Source organism: Bos javanicus, chromosome 4 (genome assembly GCF_032452875.1).
Source record: "Bos javanicus breed banteng chromosome 4, ARS-OSU_banteng_1.0, whole genome shotgun sequence".
Classification (NCBI taxonomy): Eukaryota; Metazoa; Chordata; class Mammalia; order Artiodactyla; family Bovidae; genus Bos; species Bos javanicus.
Genome location: NC_083871.1, coordinates 59,507,048 through 59,525,046, shown reverse-complemented (window position 1 = coordinate 59,525,046; position 17,999 = coordinate 59,507,048). Strand labels below are relative to the sequence as shown.

General features: G+C 39.8%; 1 non-coding gene across 1 annotated transcript; it reads left to right on the top strand.

The window, feature by feature from the left end:
• The first annotated feature begins 16,015 nt into the window (after positions 1–16,015).
• Positions 16,016–16,087, top strand: TRNAC-GCA (transfer RNA cysteine (anticodon GCA)). Its single transcript has one exon. It is a non-coding gene; the product is annotated as a tRNA-Cys (tRNA).
• Positions 16,088–17,999: the final 1,912 nt, after the last annotated feature.

The following is a 17,999-nucleotide window of genomic DNA, read 5'->3' as shown; positions in this document are numbered from 1 at the left end:
TCCTACAGCTCAACTCCAGAAAAATAAACGACCCAATCAAAAAATGGGCCAAAGAACTAAATAGACATTTCTCCAAAAAAGACATACAGATGGCTAACAAACACATGAAAAGATGATCAACATCACTCATTATCAGAGAAATGCAAATCAAAACCACTATGAGGTACCATTTCACACCAGTCAGAATGGCTGCGATCCAAAAGTCTACAAATAATAAATGCTGGAGAGGGTGTGGAGAAAAGGGAACCCTCTTACACTGTTGGTGGGAATGCAAACTAGTACAGCCACTATGGAGAACAGTGTGGAGATTCCTTAAAAAACTGGAAATAGAACTGCCTTATGATCCAGCAACCCCACTGCTGGGCATACACACTGAGGAAACCAGAAGGGAAAGAGACACGTGTACCCCAATGTTCATCGCAGCACTGTTTATAATAGCCAAGACGTGGAAGCAACCTAGATGTCCATCAGCAGATGAATGGATAAGAAAGCTGTGGTACATATACACAATGGAGTATTACTCAGCCATTAAAAAGAATACATTTGAATCAGTTCTAATGAGGTGGATGAAACTGGAGCCTATTATACAGAGTGAAGTAAGCCAGAAGGAAAAACATAAATACAGTATACTAACGCATATATATGGAATTTAGAAAGATGGTAACAATAACCGGGTGTACGAGACAGCAAAAGAGACACTGATGTATAGAACAGTCTTATGGACTCTGTGGGAGAGGGAGAGGGTGGGAAGATGTGGGAGAATGGCAATGAAACATGTAAAATATCATGTAGGAAACGAGTTGCCAGTCCAGGTTCGATGCATGATGCTGGATGCTTGGGGCTGGTGCACTGGGACGGCCCAGAGGGATGGTATGGGGAGGGAGGAGGGAGGAGGGTTCGGGATGGGGAACACATGTATACCTGTGGCGGATTCATTTTGATATTTGGCAAAACTAATACAATTATGTAAAGTTTAAAAATAAAATAAAATTGGAAGAATAAAAAAAAATAAATAAATGAAAATTTACTGTAAAAAAAAAAATAAAATAAATGTCAAATATTTCAAGAAAATTGGAATAAAGAAAAATATACTGTACTACTAAAAAAAAAAAAAAAAAAAAAAAAAAAGAAACCTTGTAAGAGAAACCAAGTAAGATGGTAGGTGTTGCAAGAGGTCATCAGAGGGCAGACACACTGAAACCATACTCACAGGAAACTAATCAATCTAATCACACTAGAACCACAGCCTTGTCTAACTCAATGGAACTAAGCCATGCCCGTGGGGCAACCCAAGACAGGCGGGTCATGGTGGAGAGATCTGACAGAATGTGGTCCACTGGAGAAGGGAATGTCAAACCACTTCAATATTCTTGCCTTGAGAACCCCATTAACAGTATGAAAAGGCAAAATGATAGGATACTGAAAGAGAAACTCCCCAGGTCCATAGGTGCCCAATATGCTACTGGAGATCAGTGGAGAAATAACTCCAGAAAGAATGAAGGGATGGAGCCAAAGCAAAAAGAATACCCAGCTGTAGATGTGACTGGTGATAGAAGCAAGGTCCGATGCTGTAAAGAGCAATATTGCATAGGAACCTGGAATGTCAGGTCCATGAATCAAGGCAAATTGAAAGTGGTCAAACAAGAGATGGCAAGAGTGAATGTCGACATTCTAGGAATCAGCAAACTAAAATGGACTGGAATGGGTGAATTTAACTCAGATGACCATTATATATACTACTGCGGGCAGGCATCCCTCAGAAGAAATGGAGTAGCCATCATGGTCAACAAAAGAGTCCAAAATGCAGTACATGGATGCAATCTCAAAAACGACAGAATGATCTCCGTTCCTTTCCAAGGCAAACTATTCAATATCACAGTAATCCAAGTCTAAGCCCCAACCAGTAATGCTGAAGAAGCTGAAGTTGAACAGTTCTATGAAGACCTACAAGACCTTTTAGAACTAACACCTCAAAAAGATGTCTTTTTCATTATAGGGGACTGGAATGCAAAAGTAGGAAGTCAAGAAACACCTGGAGTAACAGGCAAATTTGGCCTTGGAATACGGAATGAAGCACGGCAAAGACTAACAGAGTTTTGCCAAGAAAATGCACTGGTCATAACAAACACCCTCTTCCAACAACACAAGAGAAGACTCTACACATGGACATCACCAGATAGTCAACACTGAAATCAGATCGATTATATTCTTAGCAGCCAAAAATGGAGAAGCTCTATACAGTCAGCAAAAACAAGACCAGGAGCTGACTGTGGCTCAGATCATGAACTCCTTATTGCCAAATTCAGACTTAAATTGAAGAAAGTAGGGAAAACCACTAGACCATTCAGGTATGACCTAAATCAAATCCCTTATGATTATACAATGGAAGTGAGAAATAGATTTAAGGACCTAGGTCTGATAGATAGCGTGCCTGATGAACTATGGAATGAGGTTTGTGACATTGTACAGGAGACAGGGATCAAGACCATCCCCATGGAAAAGAAATGCAAAAAGAAAAAATGGCTGTCTGGGGAGGCCTTACAAATAGCTGTGAAAAGAAGACAAGTGAAAAGCAAAGGAGAAAAGGAAAGATATGAGCATCTGAATGCAGAGTTCCAAAGAATAGCAAGAAGAGATGAGAAAGCCTTCTTCAGCGATCAATGCAAAGAAATAGAGGAAAATAACAGAATGGGAAAGACTAGGGATCTCTTCAAGAAAATCAGAGATACCAAAGGAATATTTCATGCAAAGATGAGCTCGATAAAGGACAGAAATGGTATGGACCTAACAGAAGCAGAAGATATTAAGAGATAGCAAGAATACACAGAAGAACTGTACAAAAAAGATCTTCACGACCCAGATAATCACAATGGTGATTATATTACCTAGAACCAGACATCCTGGAATGTGAAGTCAAGTGGGCCTTAGAAAGCATCACTACAAACAAAGCTAGTGGAGGTGATGGAATTCCAGTTGAGCTATTTCAAATCCTGAAAGATGATGCTGTGAAAGTGCTGCACTCAACATGCCAGCAAATTTGGACAACTCAGCAGTGGCCACAGGACTGGAAAAGGTCAGTTTTCATTCCAATCCCAAAGAAAGGCAATGCCAAAGAATGCTCAAACTGCCATACAATTGCACTCATCTCACATGCTAGTAAAGTAATGCTCAAAATTCTCCAAGCTAGGCTTCAGCAATATGTGAACCGTGAACTTCCTGATGTTCAAGCTGGCTTTAGAAAAGGCAGAGGAACCAGAGATCAAATTGCCAACATCCGCTGGATCATGGAAAAAGCAAGAGAGTTCCAGAAAACCATCTATTTCTGCTTTATTGACTATGCCAAAGCCTTTGACTGTGTGGATCACAATAAACTGTGGAAAGTTCTGAAAGAGATGGGAATACCAGACCACCTGATCTGCCTCTTGAGAAATCTGTATGCAGGAAGCAACAGTTAGAACTGGACATGGAACAACAGACTGGTTCCAAATAGGAAAAGGAGTACGTCAAGGTTGTATTTGTCACCCTGCTTATTTAACTTATATGCAGAGTACATCATGAGAAATGCTGGACTGGAAGAAACACAAACTGGAATCAAGATTGCTGGGAGCAATATCAATAACCTCAGATATGCAGATGACACCACCCTTATGGCAGAAAGTGAAGAGGAACTAAAGAGCCTCTTGATGAAAGTGAAAGAGGAGAGTGAAAAAGTTGGCTTAAAGCTCAACATTCAGAAAACGAAGATCATGGCATCCGGTCCCATCACATCATGGGAAATAGATGGGGAAAGAGTGGAAACAGTGTCAGACTTTATTTTTTTTGGGGGGGGGCTCCAAAGTCACTGCAGATGGTGACTGCAGCCATGAAATTAAAAGACGCTTACTCCTTGGAGGGAAAGTTATGACCAACCTAGATAGCATATTCAAAAGCAGAGACATTACTTTGCCAACAAAGGTTCGTCTAGTCAAGGCTATGGTTTTTCCTGTGGTCAAGTATGGATGTGAGAGTTGGACTGTGAAGAAGGGTGAGCACCGAAGAATTGATGCTTTTGAACTGTGGTGTCGGAGAAGACTCTTAAGAGTCCCTTGGACTGCAAGGAGATCGAACCAGTCCATTGTGAAGGAGATCAGCCCTGGGATTTCTTTGGAGGGAATGATGCTAAAGCTGAAACTCCAGTACTTTGGCCACCTCATGCGAAGAGTTGACTCAATGGAAAAGACTCTGATGCTGGGAGGGATTGGGGGCAGGAGGAGAAGGTGACAACAGAGGATGAGATGCCTGGATGTAATCACTGACTCGATGGACGTGAATCTGAGTGAACTCCGGGAGTTGGTGATGAAAAGGGAAGGCTGGCATGCTGCAATTCATGGAGTCCCAAAAAGTTGGACACGACTCAGCGACTGAACTGAATTGAACTGAATTTGTTTCATAGAACACAAAATGCTATTGGGAGATAATAAACTGCATCTATTGTTTGATTTTATTGTTTATATTTTATGATTTGAACTATTAATATTTTTTCTCCTTGTTATGAAATGAATGCTTGGTTTTCAGCAGGAAAGCCAGCAGACAGAGGGACAACATGGCACCATTCAAGAAGCACCAGCCTTGGAGACAGAGGACAAGGGATAAGGTACTCCCTGATTTTATTCCTAATAACCTTGTTTATGCTGAGAGCACCTGACTTTTACTTCGTAAGAGTCCTGAGTCATATAAGATAATTATTTCTTTCATAACCTTTTCTTGTTCAGTCACTAGGTCATGTCCAACTCTTTGTGAACTCATGGACTGTATCATGCCAGGCTTCCCTATTCTTCACTATCTCTCAGAGTTTGCTCAAACTTATGTTCATTGAGTCAGTGATGCCATTCAACCATCTCATCCTCTGTTGCCCCCTTTTCCTTCTGCTCTCAATCCTTCCCAGCACCAGGGTCTTTTCCGACGAGTTGACTCTTCACATCAGGTGGCCAAAGTATTGGAGCTTTAGCTTCAGCATCAGTCCTTCCAATGAATATTCAGGACAAATTTCCTTTAGGATTGACTTGTTTGATCTCCTTGCAGTCCAAGGGACTCTCAAGTCTTCTCCAGCACCATAGTTCATATTCCTGAATATGTAGTTTTTGTTCTCTCCTCCCCCAAATAGAAAAATATATTCCACCTTAATATACTCCAAGTTAATAAGAGTGAAAGATTGTTGCCTATGACTAATCAACATGAAATTCAACTTATAGCAATTAATTCATTTTATAGTTTCTATGAAAATCAGTGTGGTACTGTTGAGGAATAAATTAGATTCAATATCAGCCAAGTCTCAGTTGATATTCTAGTTCTAATACTTATTAGTTGTGTGAACTTGATCAAGTTCCTTAAATTTGGGGGTCTCATCTGTAATGTCAATAATATATAACTTCCTATGTTGTTATAATAGTTAAAAAAGTAATATATATATAATGCACATCTCACATCATTAGTGCTCCATATATTACGATTTTTGTATTGGGAAAACTCTGAAGTTTCATCTTCACTGAGAGTTGTATTGCGTTTCTTCTGGTAGCCCTCAGATTCCTGCTACTTATTTTGTCCCCTTTGGACATTTGCAAAGGATTAAGGTTATCCAGCTCTCTGGTAAGAAAATCCTTATATTGCCATACCTTGCACCATGTAACCCTGCTATTATGGCCAACATTTATTGGTCTATAAACAGTTGGATGATTAAACAGCTAGTCAGTCAGTCAGTTGAGTTGCTCAGTTGTGTCTGACTCTTTGTGACCCCACGAACCGCAGCATGCCAGGCCTCCCTGTCCATCATTAATTCCCGGAGTCCACCCAAACCAATGTCCATTTGAGTCGGTGATGCCATCCAACCATCTCATCCTCTGTCGTCCCTTCCTCCTCCTGCCCTCAATCTTTCCCAGCATCAGGGTCTTTTCCAATGAGTCAGCTCTTCGCATCAGGTGGTCAAAGTATTGGGGTTTCAGCTTCAACATCAGTCCTTCCAGTGAACACCCAGGACTGATCTCCTTTAGGATGGACTGGTTGGATCTCCTTGCAGTCCAAGGGACTCTCAAGAGTCTTCTCCAACACCACACTTCAAAAGCATCAATTCTTTAGTGCTCAGCTTTCTTCACAGTCCAACTCTCACATCTTTTGATTTCTTCAGTAACCTGTTGGTTATTTAGAAATGTATTGTTTAATCTCCATGTGTTTGTGTTTTTTACAGTTGGGTTTTTTTTTTTTTTTCTTGTAATTCATAATCTTGTCTTATAGCATTGTGGTTGAAGAAGATGTTTGATACAATTTCAATTTTCTTAAATTTACTGAGGTTTTATTTGTGACCCAAGATGTGGTCTATCCCAGTGAATGCTCCTTGTGTACGTGAGAAGAAGGTATATTCTGCATTTGGATGGAATGTCCTGAAGATATCAATGAGATCCATCTCATCTAATGTATCATTTAAGACTTGTGTTTCCTTACTAATTTTCTGTTTTGATGATCTGTCCATTGGTGTGAGTGGGGTGTTAAAGTCTCCTACTATTATTGTGTCACTGTCAATTTCTCCTTTGATGTGTGTTAGTGCTTGTCTTAGGTATTGAGGTGCTCCTATGTTGGGTCCATAGATATTTACAATTGTTATGTCTTCCTCTTGGATTGATCCCTTGATCATTATGGAGTGTCCTTCCTTGTCTCTTGTAATCTTTATTTTAAGGTCTAATTTGTCTGGTATGAGGATTGCTACTCCAACTTTCTTTTGCTTCCCATTTGCATGGAATATATTTTTCCATCCTCTCACTTTCAGTCTATATGTGTCTTTAGGTCTGAGGTGGGTTTCTTGTAGACAGCATATATATGGGTCTTGTTTTTGTATTCATTTAGCCAGTCTGTGTCTTTTGGTTGGAGCATTTATTCCATTTGCATTTAAAACAATTACTGATATATATGTTCCTATTGCCATTTTCTTAATTGTTTGGGATTGATTTTGTAGATCTCTTTTCTTCTGTTTTATTTCTTGACTATGTAAGTCCCTTTAACATTTGTTGTAAAGCTGGTTTGGTGGTATTGAATTCTCTTAACTTTTGCTTGTGTCTAAAAAGCTTTTTATTTCTCCATCAATTTTGAATGAAACCCTTGCCGGGTACAGTAATCTGCCATTCCCTTCTGGCATGCAGAGTTTCTGCTGAAAGATGAGCTGTTAAGCATATGAGGTTTCCCTGTTATATTACTTGTTGCTTCTCCCTTGCTGCTTTTAATACTTTGTGTTTAGTCTTTGTTAATTTGATTACTATGTGTCTTGGCATGTTTCTTCTTGGGTTTATCCTGTATGGGACTCTTTGTGCCCCTTGGACTTGATTGAATATTTCCTTTTCCATGTTGGGGAAATTTTCAACTATAATCTCTTAAAAATGTTTTCATAGTCTTTCTTTTTCTCTTCTTCTTATCAGATCCTATAATTCAAATGCTGGTGCATTTGATATTGTCCAAGAGGTCTCTGAGCCTATCCTCAGTTCGTTTTATTCTTTTACTTTATTCTGCTCTTCAGAAATTATTTCCACTATTTTATTTTCCAGCTCACTGATTTGTTCTTCTGCTTCAGATATTCTGCTATTGATTCCTTCTCAAGTATTTTTAATTTCAGTAATTGTCTTGTTTGTATGTTTGTTCTTTTAGGTCTTTGTTAATTGATTCTTGCATTTTCTCCATTCTGTTTTCAAGATTTTTGATCATCTTTATTATCATTATTCTGAATTCTTTTTCATGTAGTTTGCCTATTTTCTCTTCATTTATTTGGACTTCTGTTTGTTCCTTCACTTGTGTAGTATTTCTCTGCCTTTTCATTATCTATATATTTTTTTAACTTATTGTGTTTGACGTTTCCTTTTTCCAGGCTTCAAATAAAGTTGAATTCTTTCCTTGAAGAAGGTTGAATTCTTTCTTCCTTTTGGTTTCTGCCCTCCTAAGGTTCGTCCAGTGGTTTTTGTAAGCTTCATATAGGGTGAGATTTGTGCTGAGCTTTTGTTTGTTTATTTTTCCTCTGGTGGGCAGGGCTGAGTAAGGTAGTAATCCTGTCTGCTGATGATTGGGTTTGTATTTTTGTTTTGTTGTTTAAAATGGGTGCCACCGGTGGTTGGGTCATGCTGGGTCTTATTTTCAAGTGTTTTTCTTTGTGTGAGTTCTCACTATTTGATAATCACTAGGGCCCTAGGGTAGGAGAAGGCAATACTCTTGCCTGGAAAATCCCATATATGGAGGAGCCTGGTAGGCTGCAGTCCATGGGGTCTGGAAGAGTCGGACACGACTGAGCGACTTCACTCTCACTTTTCACTTTCCTGCATTGGAGAAGGAAATGGCAACCCACTCCAGTGTTCTTGCCTGGAGAATCCCAGGGATGGAGCCTGGTGGGCTGCCATCTATGGGGTCGCACAGAGTCGGACACAACTGAAGTGACTTAGCAGCAGCAGCAGCAGCAGCAGGGCCCTAGGGTTAGTTTTCTGATAATAGATTGCCACAGGGCATTAGGGCATTGGACTGAGTGCTCCCAATCCAAAGCCTCAGAGCTTGATCTCTGGTCAGGAATGGAGGGTCCACAAGTGGTTTGTTATGGCACTAAGTGAGATTAAAACAAGTATCCAGAAACGAGAAAACAAAGATAAACCCCAGACAAATGGCAGTTACAAAGTCAGGCAAATAATAATTAAAATAATGTAATATGCACATATACATATACACCCATGAGCAAAGTCAAAACAGTCCAACAAAATAAAGTACAGTAGATTGACCTGGCAAACAAAGGAAATAAAAAATTATATTTATCAGTTAAGAATAAGAGAAACTAAAACACAAACTGGAAAACAAAACTAACAAATATGTTGAGAGGAAAGGAAAGAAAGAAAGAATAGATATGGAAAGTTAAATAGAGGTAAATGAAGAAGATTTATATACATTAAGGATTAACTGCAAGGGGAAAATAACAGTAGGAAACAGAGGAATAAATGTAGAGAAAATAAAATAGGTTTAAAAAATTTAAATTATAAAAAGGAAAAAAGAAAAAAAAATGGAAGAAGGAAGAAAAAAGAAAAGAAAAAGGAAAACTCCATAGAACTGCAAAAGCCCACAGAGGCAAAGGTTTATAACAACTAAAAAGTGTGACTGAATATGCACATATACACATACATCTAGAAGCAAGAACAGTCCAACAAAAATAAAGTAAAATAGATTGACCCAGTGAACAAAGGAAACCACAAATTTTATCTACCAGAACAAAACTAACTAAAGCACAAACTGGAAAACAAAACAAAAGTAAGGTGCCAATTGGGGAATAAAGCAATTAAAATAAAACTAAACAAATATGTTGAGAGGAAAGGAGAGAAAGAAAAGAAAGAAAGAATAGATATGCAAAGTTAAACAGAGGAATATAAAGAAGACTTATATATGTTAAATATTTATTGCAAGGGGAAAAAAGAACAATAGGAAAAGCAAACAAAGGAATAAATGTATAAAAAATAATAATATGTTAAAAAATTAAAATTAAAAAAAAAGAGAAAAGAAAAATATATAAGAAAACTCCACAGAACTGTAAAAGCTCAACATAGAGGCAGATGTTTATAACAACAATAAATAATGTGACTGAGGGAAAAAAAAGCTCAAAAGCTTAATTGGATTAATGGAGAAAGCCATGGCACCCTACTCTAGTACTCTTGCCTGGAAAATCCCATGGACGGAGGAGCCCTGTAGGCTGCAGTCCATGGGGTCGCTAGGAGTCGGACAGGACTGAACGACTTCCCTTTCACTTTTCACCTTCATGCATTGGAGAAGGAAATGGCAACCCACTCCAGTATTCTTGCCTGGAGAATCCCAGGGACAGGGGAGCCTGGTGGGCTGCCGTCTATGGGGTCGCACAGAGTCGGACACGACTGAAGCGACTTAGCAGCAGCAGCAGCAGCAGTGCCAATAAAATCAACAACTACAACAGAAGGGAAAAAATAAAACTCCAAAATTTTCTACAGAACAAGTCAAAAAATAAGAATAATGTTTTTCTTAAGTCACTGCTGTCAGAGTCCTTTCCCTCACTGGGAGTCACAGTCCACCTTACTTCCCTAGGATACCCTCCGACACTATGCTAATCTCTGGACCTGCAGTGGGAGCAGCTCAGATTCTATTCTGGTTCTACTCCTGTGTGTTCTTGCCTTCAATGTCCACAGATACCAGAACTAGTGTGTTTTCTTTTGTGGGAGCTCGCAATGATCTTTTACATATTCCACAGACACAGTCTGCCTAGTTGATCATGTGGATTTAATCTGCAGCTTGTACAGCAGATGGGAAGGTTTTAGGTCTTCTTCCTTAGTCATACTGCCCCTGGGTTTCAATTGTGGTTTTACTTCCACCTCTGCATGAGGGTCATCCACTGGGGTTTGCTCCTGAGGCTGCCCTGAAGGACTTGGGTTTGCCCCTGTGAGGGCCATGGATGGAGTGGTGCAGCTGCTTGGGTCGCAGGTATTCTGGCAACAGCAGGTACTCAGGGGAGTTGGCGGCTGGGGCACAAAGAAATATAGTGCTCTAGAACCCCACTCTAGTACTCTTGCCTGGAAAATCCCATGGATGGAGGAGCCTGGTGGGCTGCAGTCCATGGGGTCGCTGAGGGTCAGACACGACTGAGCGACTTCACTTTCACCTTTCACTTTCATGCATTGGAGAAGGAAATGGCAACCCACTCCGGTGTTCTTGCCTGGAGAATCCCAGGGACAGTGGAGCTTGGTAGGCTGCTGTCTATGCGGTCACACAGAGTCGGATGTGACTGAAGTGACTTAGCAGCAGCAGCAGCAGAAGGGTATGGCAACCAGCATTGGCCAATACACTCCAATATTCTTGCCTGGAGAACCTCCCTCCCTGACAGAGAAGCCTGGTAGGCCACAGTTTACAGGGTCACAAAGAGATGTACATGACCAAAGTGACCCTGAGTGCATAGACGCAAGACTTTTCTGCCTATGGCAGCTCTGCCCCAGTGAGAGTTGAATGTGAAGGTGGTGCAGCTGCTTGGCTTATGGGGACCCTAGCGGCGCCAAGTGTGCAGGGACACTCTCCGATGCAGGAGTTATGGCCCTGTCAGTCTTTTTTGAGCCTCTTGTAGCTGGTGATCAGAAGGCCATTTTGACCAGTCTTTCTCTGTAGCTTTGCCCATTCAGGCAATTAGAGGGTTCCCTTGTCTGGGGTCCTTGTGTTGTCCGGCACATCAGGCACATAAAGGGGTCCCCCTGGCTGCTGTCCTACTCTGTAGATTGGCATGTCAGGCACTTAAAAGAGCACCTTGGATGGGGTCCTACTCTGTAGATCAGTGCATTGGGCGTTTGATGGGCCAGCCTCTCTATTGTTCAGCTGCTGATGTGGGAGAGAGAGGCTATGGTGATGGTTCCACCCCCTACACATGACTTAGCAGGATTGCCTTGCTTCCATGTCTGCTCGGCTTTCCTCCACAGTAATTTCCCCCTACAATCTCCTCTCTCACATCCCCTCCATCCGTCTCTCTGCAATCAACAGCAGCCCTCACCCAGGGATTGCTCCACAATCCCTAAACTCCAGCTCCCAGCCACTGTGCCTTCCAGGAGACCAGCGTTCCTGTCCGGGGTATGTATGGCTGCAACAAGGACTGTCTGATTCTCATTCTATTTAGGCTGCCACAGATCAGCTGTTTCACTCACAGCTTTAAATGTTTCTCCTCTGACTCAGACAATTGTCCCAAAATGGGGATCAGACCCCTGTTTCAGTACTCCTCCCCACCAAGGGCAGGTCCAGTTTTCCTCCTAGTTCCTTCATTCTACCAAGCTTTGCCTGGTTCTACATATTCTTTTCCACTCGTCATGTACTTTAGTCCCCTTTCAGCTGGTGTTCTGCATGAACATCTGTGTCTGAAGGTGTAATTCCTGACGTATCCTTGCAGAGAGATGTACTCCATGTCCACCTATTCCTCCGAAATCTTGTTCTTTCCTTGGGGAATTTTTAATGTGATGCTCACAAACATGTTTTTTCTTATTATGCATATTCCAGTACTTGTTGCTTTTAAGTCACTCAGTTGTGTCCAACTCTGCAACCCCATGGACTGTAGCATGCCAGGCTTCCATGTTCTTCACCATTTCCTGGAGCTTGATCCAACTCATGCCCATTTAGTCAGTGATGCCATCCAACCACGTTGTCCTCTGTCATCCCCTTCTGTTCTTGTCTTCAGTCTTTCTCAGAATCAGGACCTTTTCTAATAAGTTGGTTCTTCACATCAGGTGGCCAAAGTATTGGGGCTTTAGCATCAGTCCTTCCAATGAATATTCAGGATTGATTTCCTTTAGGATTGACTGGTTTGATCTTGCAATCCAAGGGACTCTCAAGAGTCTTCTCCAACACTGCAGTTCAAAAGCATCAGTTCTTCAGCGCTCAGCTTTCTTTATGATCCAACTCTCACATCCATATGTTACTCCTTCGAAAAACCATAGCTTTGACTATACAGACCTTTGTTGGCATAGTGTCTCTGGTTTCTAATATGGTGTCTAAGTTTGGCATAGCTTTTCTTCCAAGTAGCAAGAGTCTTTTAATTTCATGGCTGCAGGCACAACCTCCAGTGATTTTGGAGCACAAGAAAATAAAGTCTAACACTGTTTCCATTGTTTCCTTATCTATTTGTCATGAAATCATGGGGCCAGATGTTATGATCTTAGTTTTCTTAATGTTGAGTTTTAAGCCAGCTTTTTCACTCTCTTGTTTCACCTTCAAGAGGTTCTTTAGTTCCTCTTTGCTTTCTGCCATAAGAGTGGTGTCATCTGCATATATGAGGTTATTGATATTTCTCCCAGTAATCTTGATTCCGGCTTGTGATTTATCCAGACCAGCATTTTGCATAGTGTACTCTGCATATAAGTTAAATAAGCAGGGTGACCATATATAGCCTTGAATTACTCCTTTCCCAATTTGGAAACAGTCCATTTTTCTATGTCTGGTTCTGATTATTTCTTCTTGACCTGCATACAGGTTTCTCAGAAGGCAGGTAAGGTGGTCTATTATTCCTGTCTCTTGAAAAATTTTCCACAGTTTGGTGTGATCCATACAGTCAAAGGCTGTAGTGTAGTCAATGAAGCAGAAGTAGATATTTTTCTGGAATTCTCTTGCTTTTTCTATGATCCAACGGATGTTAGCAATTTGATCTCTGGTTCCTCTGCCTTTTCTAAATCCAGCTTGAACATCTGCAAGTTCTTGGTTCTTGTACTGTTGAAGCCTAGCTTGGAAAATTGTGAGCATTACTTTGCTAGTATCTGAAATGAGTGCAATTGTGTGGTAGTTTGAACATTCTCTGGTATTGCATTTCTTTGGGATTGGAATGAAAACTGAACTTTTGTAGTCCTGTGGCCACTGCTGAATTTTCTGGTTTTCTGGCATATTGAGTGCAGTACTTTTACAGGATCATTTTTTAGGGTTTGTAATAGCTCAGCTGGCATTCCATTACCTCCACTAGCTTTACTTGTAGTGATGCTTTCTAAGGCCTATTTGACTTTGCACTCTAGGATGTCTGACTCTAGGAGAGTGATCACATCATCGTGGTTATCTGTGTCATTGAGATCTTTTTTGTATAGTTTCAGTGTACCCTCACAATAAATCCCCAGTATTTGCATTGTGCCAAAATGTGTCTCTGTTCATTCAAAGCAGTTGGAAAGACAATACATAATGTAGTATTTTTGTAGTATTACTTTCATTACCCTAATAACATGGTTTTCATGTGATCTATTTAATATTGAACATTTTTTTCCTACTGAAGCATGCTGTTAAAGACTGTTGTCCACTTTATTTCCAAGAAATAGAACTACATCATTGAGAATTACCCAAGAAGCACAAGAACAAGATATGAAGGATAAAACTGTCCACTGGTTGAGGTCCCTGGTAAAATTACTATGTAAGTGTCTAATGCTTATCTCATTTATATCAGAGTAAATAGTACTTGGGAAGAAAGTGATGGATTAGTTTAATTGTGAAGTGTAATGTTTGCAAAATTAAATACAATGCCACTAAATAGAAATTTTAAACATAATCACTTTCAAGGGAGATAAAATTTTCAAATAACCACTTTGCAAAATTACTTACTTCATATTTATAAATTATGTTAAAGATGAAAAGCATTATTTAAATGTTATAGTATCATCTAATATGCCTCAAAGAACTTAATTTATGTGCAAAATGACAATTACCAGCTTCTGATTAGATAGTAAGAGAGAATAATGGTCTAATACTTTGATGATAGACACCATCCTTGATTACTAGAATCCAGATCTAAGTTTGTTGGTCTTAGGCAATCTCTACTTTTTATGATTAGACTAAGTGAAACTTCCTTTTCATGGGATTTAGAAAAAAATAAGATCAGAGCGTTTGAATTTACTCTGACATTCTAAATATCATTGTTAACTGATTTTGACATTGCTACTCAATTGTCTTTTCTAAAGCTTGAAGAAGCTACTTTAATCCTGTCATCTTTAACTCTTAAATCATAAGGTGATGTAGACATGTATAAATGAACAGTTATTATTTCATTCTCCTAGTAAAATTACAATAATCATCCATTTGCTTTTACATATGTATGTATATGCTTGCTGCTGTTGCTGCTGCTGCTGCTAAGTTGCATCAGTCGTGTCCGACTCTGTGCAACCCCATAGACGGCAGCCCACCAGGCTCCCCGTCCCTGGGATTCTCCAGGCAAGAACACTGGAGTGCGTTGCCATTTTCTTCTCCAATGCATGAAAGTGAAAAGTGAAAGGGAAGTCGCTCAGTCATGTCTGACTCCTAGCGACCCCATGGACTGCAGCCTACTGGGCTCCTCTGTCCATGGGATTTTCCAGGCAAGAGTACTGGAGTGGGGTGCCATTGCCTTCTCCCATGTATATGCTTACATATATCTAAAATGAAAAATGATTAAAATAGGATATAAAAAGTTGTGTATATTATAATATTCTCTTTAATGGTAGACCTATAAAAATTCTACAGTGAATTTCATGTTTTAACTATGGTATTAATGCATTATATCATAAGTCTACCAGTTAACAAGTATCTGTATTAGAGCCATATTTAAGAATCGACATAGATGAAACAGATCTGTATTTAAACTGAAGATTTAACATTTTCTTATCTTCAATTCATGGTCATTTGTTCTCAGCTTCAGGAGTAAGCCAGAGTCTGCTATTATTGAATTCATTCATTAATAAACTATTATTCAAATTTTTCTATGTGTCTTGGATACTCTGCTAAATTTAGAGAATGCAAAGCTTTCTCTTTTCATCTTTTGCTCAAAAATAGACAAAATCTAGGTAAAAGGATACATATGTAGGTCAAATACACCAATACATCAGGTTATGAAGACAGTATATGCACTGTATATTGAGGGAGAATAGATGAAGTGCCTAACCAAGTCTGGGAAAGATCACAGAAGTCTTCCCAGAGTGTGTTCCCTGAATATAGTATTAAAGGATAAGTAGCTATTAGCCAGGGGACATGAGAAAGGAATGTAGTGACCACATTCCAATGAGTTGGAGTAAGTTTTAGCAAAGGGAAGATGTTGTGTTAATTTTGGGTATGCTGTAATGGTGTGTGTTTAAAAAGGAGCTACCAGAAGTTGAGGTCAGGAAAAGGCATAGGCCAGGTCAAGATGGATCTTGCAGGATAAGCTAAGACACATGGCATATAATCAAATAAGTCATAGAGTGAGGAGGTTTTTTGTTTGTTTCTGTTGTTTTTTTTCCCTCCATGAGGAACAACGTGTCCCATATTTTTCTCTGTAAGAGCTTTCAGTATCCTGCAGTGACAAATATACGTTTGGTCCCATGGGCTATGAAAAGAGGAGGATCTATACATTGGTGCTCACCAGAAAGTATACATCCTAATTAGGGCTCTGGACTGAAAGTTACTTTGTCACATTTTCTAAAAGAAAGATACATCCTTTTGGGCTATGTAGTTTTGTTCTGTGGTGTCTCTAAGATGTCAATCTAATTATCTAAGGACTTCCCTGGTAGCTTAGAGGGTAAAGCATCTGCCTGCAAAGCAGGAGACCCAGGTTCGATCCCTGGGTTGGGAAGATTCCCTGGAGAAGGAAATGGCAACCCACTCCAGTATTCTTGCCTGGAAAATCCCATGGACAGAGGAGCCTGGTAGGCTACAGTTCGTAGGGCCACAAAGAGTTGGACACGACACCATTATATGTTACTTGCATATTTATGGGCATGCACTAACAGATTCAACAACCTAATTGATGGCCCTTTTGGACAGGATAGAAACTGTAAATTATCTATATAAATGAGTGATGTGTCTATCTTGAGTAATTAGGCATTATATATTACAGGAGAAGGTCTTCTTTGAAACCCGGAAGCAAATTTTCTTTATCGTATTTATTGACACACCCCAAGGAGTCAAAATGCTGTAGTTAACTTTTAGAATAAGTTTAACTGCACAATACCTTAGGGTAAGAGGAAAACTCCAATAGTAATTAGCATCCTAATTATCTAGGAGGACTATACATTAAGTTTAGGACATGGAATTACCAGAAGAACCTGAAAGGAAATGGAAGCTTATTCCAAGTGATATCTTATACTCTTGAGTTTTTCACTGTTAATTGGGAGAGCCGTTGCCTTATGCATCATGAAGCTCTGGTTAATCTTCAGGTAATATGAAAATAACATGCATATTTGTCCCACTTATGGGAAGAAAATATATCATAAATGGCTAAATTTGTGTGAAAATAAAGCAAGAAGCTTCATTTCATGATCTCTTAATTTCTATTAAATTAAAATAATCTTCAAGGAGTAAATTCACTTCCAATAGCTACAAAATTGAGAGTATGTGTCACAGTTAATTTTGATGGCACGGTAGTAATTCACTGAGATGTAAAACTGTGGATGTGTGGGAGGATATACTATTTTTTCTAGTGTTCTGGAAGAATCCCATTATCATTGAAATCCAAAAAAAGCATGTCTTCTACTTTTAAGAGTACTTTCAAGCCCTACGCATAGACTGCTAGCTTTTGTCAAGACAACCACACATCTGTTTTCCTGGGATAACACGAGGGCAGCAGATGCTGTCAATGCTCTGCCCATACACCCTCAGATCTCTTTGCCATCTTTGTGCATGGAAGCTCCTAGTGTGGCTCTATGCCAACAGCTAGCCCTTGTGTCTCTTTTTGGGAAGGCTACCCTCAGACTCCTATAATCCCTTTCATCTGAGTACACAGAGAGATGGAATTGTCTGGGAATTTCTATTCATCCAAGCAGTGTTCAACCAGTGGTGGATGGATACAGGGGTTTAAATGCACTAGCTTTCCTGTGTCCTGGCACTCTTAGGTGGGATCTACACTCTTTCACTCTCCAAATACCTCTTGGGTAGATTTGCCAAATTTAGCAAATAAAAAACAGGACAGCCAGCAAGAAAAAAAAAATTTTTTTTGATATAAGTATGGCCTATGCAATATTTGGAACATACTTAAACTACAAAATAATTAATTATTATTTAATTTAAAATCCATTGTAACTGGATGTCCTATACTTTATCTGGCAACGTGCACTCTCATGGGACATCATTGATGCAGCCTTCTTCCTTGGCCACTTTTCCATCAGAACTCTATTTCCCTAATCCTTTATCAGGTTTTTGTGGGATTACATCATAAGAAATCACTTTAATATAAATTAGGAACTGTTTCTGAGGGAGCCTAATCTAAAACAGCCAGCTATATCAGTTGCCTTGTCATGATTATGAATACCTCCTAACCCCAAAAATACGCTGGTTTGGATGACAAATTATGTGGTCACTCAAGCTAAAACAAAACTGATTCAGAACATTATGCTGTAGTCTCAAGAAATATGTGGAATGTGATGAACTAGTGACCGTGGGGTGGGAATTTGAAACACTATGATAAGGAAGAGGTTTTGCAATAAGCAGGCTTGGTCTAAGGTCTGGGGTCTTCAGAACAAGTAAGGATAGTAGCTCAGGCCCTTGCA